This window comes from Schistocerca piceifrons, unplaced genomic scaffold, assembly GCF_021461385.2.
Source record: "Schistocerca piceifrons isolate TAMUIC-IGC-003096 unplaced genomic scaffold, iqSchPice1.1 HiC_scaffold_333, whole genome shotgun sequence".
Classification (NCBI taxonomy): Eukaryota; Metazoa; Arthropoda; class Insecta; order Orthoptera; family Acrididae; genus Schistocerca; species Schistocerca piceifrons.
Window position 1 is genome coordinate 22,501 of NW_025728552.1, and position 5,000 is coordinate 27,500.

The 5,000-nt window shown below is 53.8% G+C and overlaps 1 non-coding gene across 1 annotated transcript; it reads left to right on the forward strand.

Moving 5' to 3' along the window:
- The first annotated feature begins 2,995 nt into the window (after positions 1–2,995).
- On the forward strand, positions 2,996–4,904 carry LOC124745773. Its single transcript, XR_007011123.1, has one exon. It is a non-coding gene; the product is annotated as a small subunit ribosomal RNA (ribosomal RNA).
- Positions 4,905–5,000: the final 96 nt, after the last annotated feature.

Below are 5,000 nucleotides of genomic sequence, written 5' to 3' on the forward strand. Positions count from 1 at the left end.
CATTTTGGACTGGAACCAGATTACCCGTACACACGGCGCTGATTAGTAATCAATGCAGAGCCATCAAACTACAGCAAATATACACAACTGTCCGTATACATGCTGAAAGAGTCTGCCCAAAATGGGAACCACACGTCAGCCAGACACTCTGATCACGCACCACTCTCTGCTTCTAACAGGCGCACATACAATATGTAAGCACCAGCATGGAACAACATCCAGTGCATCTTCTCCGCCACATTACACAATCCACACTATCACAACCAGACCAGGAGGTCCGTGCGGAAAATACAATATCCCAGCCTTTCGACATCCACCATTGCGCAGACCAGGCACCAACACCCACACATGTCCTATACAACGGTGCACCCAACATCACAATAGTACCTCCTGTCACAGCGCACAAACAATGACATGAGTCAAAGACACAGGTCTCACACAAGCATAGAATTGGAGCGCCGCCTCTAATAAGCCAAAGGTGCATCCTGACGTGACAAATCTGATCATGTCACAAGCATTCACTTACTATAATCACTATCAACGAACCTGCCGCCCCCGCCCCCCCCCCCCCTACACCTTTCCGTACAACAACGTGTAACCTAACCTAACCTAACCTAACCTATGTTGTACCTTAACCTAACCTATGTTGTACCTTAACCTAACCTATGTTGTACCTTAACCTAACCTATGTTGTACCTTAACCTAACCTATGTTGTACCTTAACCTAACCTATGTTGTACCTTAACCTAACCTATGTTGTACCTTAACCTAACCCATGTTGTACCTTAACCTAACCCATGTTGTACCTTAACCTAACCCATGTTGTACCTTAACCTAACCCATGTTGTACCTTAACCTAACCCATGTTGTACCTTAACCTAACCCATGTTGTGCCTCAACCTAACCCATGTTGTGCCTCAACCTAACCCATGTTGTGCCTCAACCTAACCCATGTTGTGCCTTAACCTAACCCATGTTGTGCCTCAACCTAACCCATGTTGTGCCTTAACCTAACCCATGTTGTGCCTTAACCTAACCCATGTTGTGCCTTAACCTAACCCATGTTGTGCCTTAACCTAACCCATGTTGTGCCTTAACCTAACCCATGTTGTGCCTTAACCTAACCCATGTTGTGCCTTAACCTAACCCATGTTGTGCCTTAACCTAACCCATGTTGTCGCCTTAACGTAACCCACGTTGTCGCCTAAACCTGCTCTGTAATTGTTATACGACTCGTTCAATTACTGTAGTGTTGCCCACCCGCAACCCTCGCAATATAGTTCGCTACTCGCACTGCCCGCACCCCTGTGTATCGCTTCATGTTAAACACCTTGCAAGTCTTGCTCACTTTCCACATGCTCCTGCTGTACACTGTAATGTGGATGGCAGCAGGACGTACATGCCGCCCCTCCCCACGTCCCCACCTTGCCCCCTGCCTTCGCAAGCTGGTTGGTGAGAAGTTTGCATGTTCAATGCCCTTCGCATGCGACGTACTCAGGCTACGTTGTGGTGCGGCCTGTGTCAACTGTCCGCTGATGTCGTACGCGTGAACCACAATCTGTACTGCACATTCGTCCTTATGTACTGAATGATACATCGTGGCACATGTGTGACCGCACAACGACTGCGCCCAAAAACGGCGGACCATACAGTGCAAATATTGTGCACGCAGCTACGTGTCGTCTCCCTATGAGAGCTGGATTGCAGTGTGGTACGCCATAGAGACGTGTGGGAGGAACGGACGCCGTGGATGGCGATCAGCATGAGCTGTCTGTTGATGTATTCGGACCTAGTCGTCTCTCCTCACACACCGTGATGGCATGGTGCACCGCGTTCCATATCTGCGACATGCTACAGAGGCCGGTTGACAGTCGTTCGAGCAATGGACATCGCATACGTACGGGGGCCACCTTCCACGTATTGTCTAGGCGTGCACATTTTGTTGCGTGTATGTGGGCAGACGTAGTGTGGCGTGACACCTGACACAGGCATGCAATAATCGTTGAAGTTGCAAATGGCGATGGACGCCTGCGTTTTCTGGTGAAGTTACGCAAATGAACAAATGGTAACCTGTTGTGGTGCGGTTGTTCTCGCTAGGGGTGAATCGGTGATGGCGACGATAGGTTGAGGTACTAACCGGTTGTTCCAGCGATACCCACCATGCCGACGAAACTGAACGGCATCTGGGTGTGAAGCGATACGCGGCGGTGGCTGGGTGGGACCGTCCCCGGCCGGTGAGGGGGCGCCTCCCGGCGTGCTGGCCGCGCGGTGCGTGGGCGCACGCGCTACAGCCGGCTGGTGGGGGCGGCCAGTGGCAGGCGCGCCGGCCGACGGACGCGGCAGGCGTCGCAGCTGCGCGCCGGCGCACCCTGCGCGCGGCGCCGTGCGGCCAAAGTAGGTCCTCGCGGGCCCGGTGCGAAGCGCGGTGGACATCTTCAGTGTGCTGGTCCGATTGAGGACTGTGTGCGTTGAGGATGCGCCGCCGCCCGGCGCTCGGCGCCGCGACGCCGTCTGCTGCTCGGTCGCCCCAGCGGTTCTCGCTGGTGGTTTGTATCGCAGCTGTGCGGATGTGTTGGCGCGTGCGCTGTGCTGGGAGAGTTCGCTTCGGCACCCAAGTGGGGCTTTTGTCCTTCTGTGGCGCTGGCGTTGGAGCTGCCGGTCACCGTAGGTGGCGCGTGTTGTCTCCCGCCGGCAATGCCACGACAGCACGCTCCCGGGCCTCTGTCGGCAGCGGCAAGCTCAGTTGGGAGCACGGGTGGTCGCACCGAAAGCGTCTACTCGCCTAACTCCGGGCGATTGCGCCTCTCTCGAACCCGACCAAGTACTTGGGACGGCGCTGCGCGCCGCCGGGACCTGAGAGGGTTTCGAGGTGTATTGTGCAGGGGAGCTCAGCCTCCTCCTGTTTGCAGAATGATTGAGCGGACGCTTGCGTGTTCGCGCGGGCCCCCGGGACACACTCCCGGGCGGCCGGCTGCTCAGCTCTAGTTGACGCAGCTCCCTGGTTGATCCTGCCAGTAGTCATATGCTTGTCTCAAAGATTAAGCCATGCATGTCTCAGTACAAGCCGCATTAAGGTGAAACCGCGAATGGCTCATTAAATCAGTTATGGTTCCTTAGATCGTACCCACGTTACTTGGATAACTGTGGTAATTCTAGAGCTAATACATGCAAACAGAGTCCCGACCAGAGATGGAAGGGACGCTTTTATTAGATCAAAACCAATCGGTCGGCTCGTCCGGTCCGTTTGCCTTGGTGACTCTGAATAACTTTGGGCTGATCGCACGGTCCTCGTACCGGCGACGCATCTTTCAAATGTCTGCCTTATCAACTGTCGATGGTAGGTTCTGCGCCTACCATGGTTGTAACGGGTAACGGGGAATCAGGGTTCGATTCCGGAGAGGGAGCCTGAGAAACGGCTACCACATCCAAGGAAGGCAGCAGGCGCGCAAATTACCCACTCCCGGCACGGGGAGGTAGTGACGAAAAATAACGATACGGGACTCATCCGAGGCCCCGTAATCGGAATGAGTACACTTTAAATCCTTTAACGAGTATCTATTGGAGGGCAAGTCTGGTGCCAGCAGCCGCGGTAATTCCAGCTCCAATAGCGTATATTAAAGTTGTTGCGGTTAAAAAGCTCGTAGTTGGATTTGTGTCCCACGCTGTTGGTTCACCGCCCGTCGGTGTTTAACTGGCATGTATCGTGGGACGTCCTGCCGGTGGGGCGAGCTGAAGGCGTGCGACCGCCTCGTGCGTGCTCGTGCGTCCCGAGGCGGACCCCGTTGAAATCCTACCAGGGTGCTCTTTATTGAGTGTCTCGGTGGGCCGGCACGTTTACTTTGAACAAATTAGAGTGCTTAAAGCAGGCAAGCCCGCCTGAATACTGTGTGCATGGAATAATGGAATAGGACCTCGGTTCTATTTTGTTGGTTTTCGGAACCCGAGGTAATGATTAATAGGGACAGGCGGGGGCATTCGTATTGCGACGTTAGAGGTGAAATTCTTGGATCGTCGCAAGACGAACAGAAGCGAAAGCATTTGCCAAGTATGTTTTCATTAATCAAGAACGAAAGTTAGAGGTTCGAAGGCGATCAGATACCGCCCTAGTTCTAACCATAAACGATGCCAGCCAGCGATCCGCCGCAGTTCCTCCGATGACTCGGCGGGCAGCCTCCGGGAAACCAAAGCTTTTGGGTTCCGGGGGAAGTATGGTTGCAAAGCTGAAACTTAAAGGAATTGACGGAAGGGCACCACCAGGAGTGGAGCCTGCGGCTTAATTTGACTCAACACGGGAAACCTCACCAGGCCCGGACACCGGAAGGATTGACAGATTGATAGCTCTTTCTTGATTCGGTGGGTGGTGGTGCATGGCCGTTCTTAGTTGGTGGAGCGATTTGTCTGGTTAATTCCGATAACGAACGAGACTCTAGCCTGCTAACTAGTCGCGTGACATCCTTCGTGCTGTCAGCGATTACTTTTCTTCTTAGAGGGACAGGCGGCTTCTAGCCGCACGAGACTGAGCAATAACAGGTCTGTGATGCCCTTAGATGTTCTGGGCCGCACGCGCGCTACACTGAAGGAATCAGCGTGTCTTCCTAGGCCGAAAGGTCGGGGTAACCCGCTGAACCTCCTTCGTGCTAGGGATTGGGGCTTGCAATTGTTCCCCATGAACGAGGAATTCCCAGTAAGCGCGAGTCATAAGCTCGCGTTGATTACGTCCCTGCCCTTTGTACACACCGCCCGTCGCTACTACCGATTGAATGATTTAGTGAGGTCTTCGGACTGGTACGCGGCATTGACTCTGTCGTTGCCGATGCTACCGGAAAGATGACCAAACTTGATCATTTAGAGGAAGTAAAAGTCGTAACAAGGTTTCCGTAGGTGAACCTGCGGAAGGATCATTACCGACTAGACTGCATGTCTTTCGATGTGCGTGTCGTGTCGCGCAACACGCTACCTGTACGGCTCGCCGTAGCCGTGCGCCGCGTGCGGAACCACGC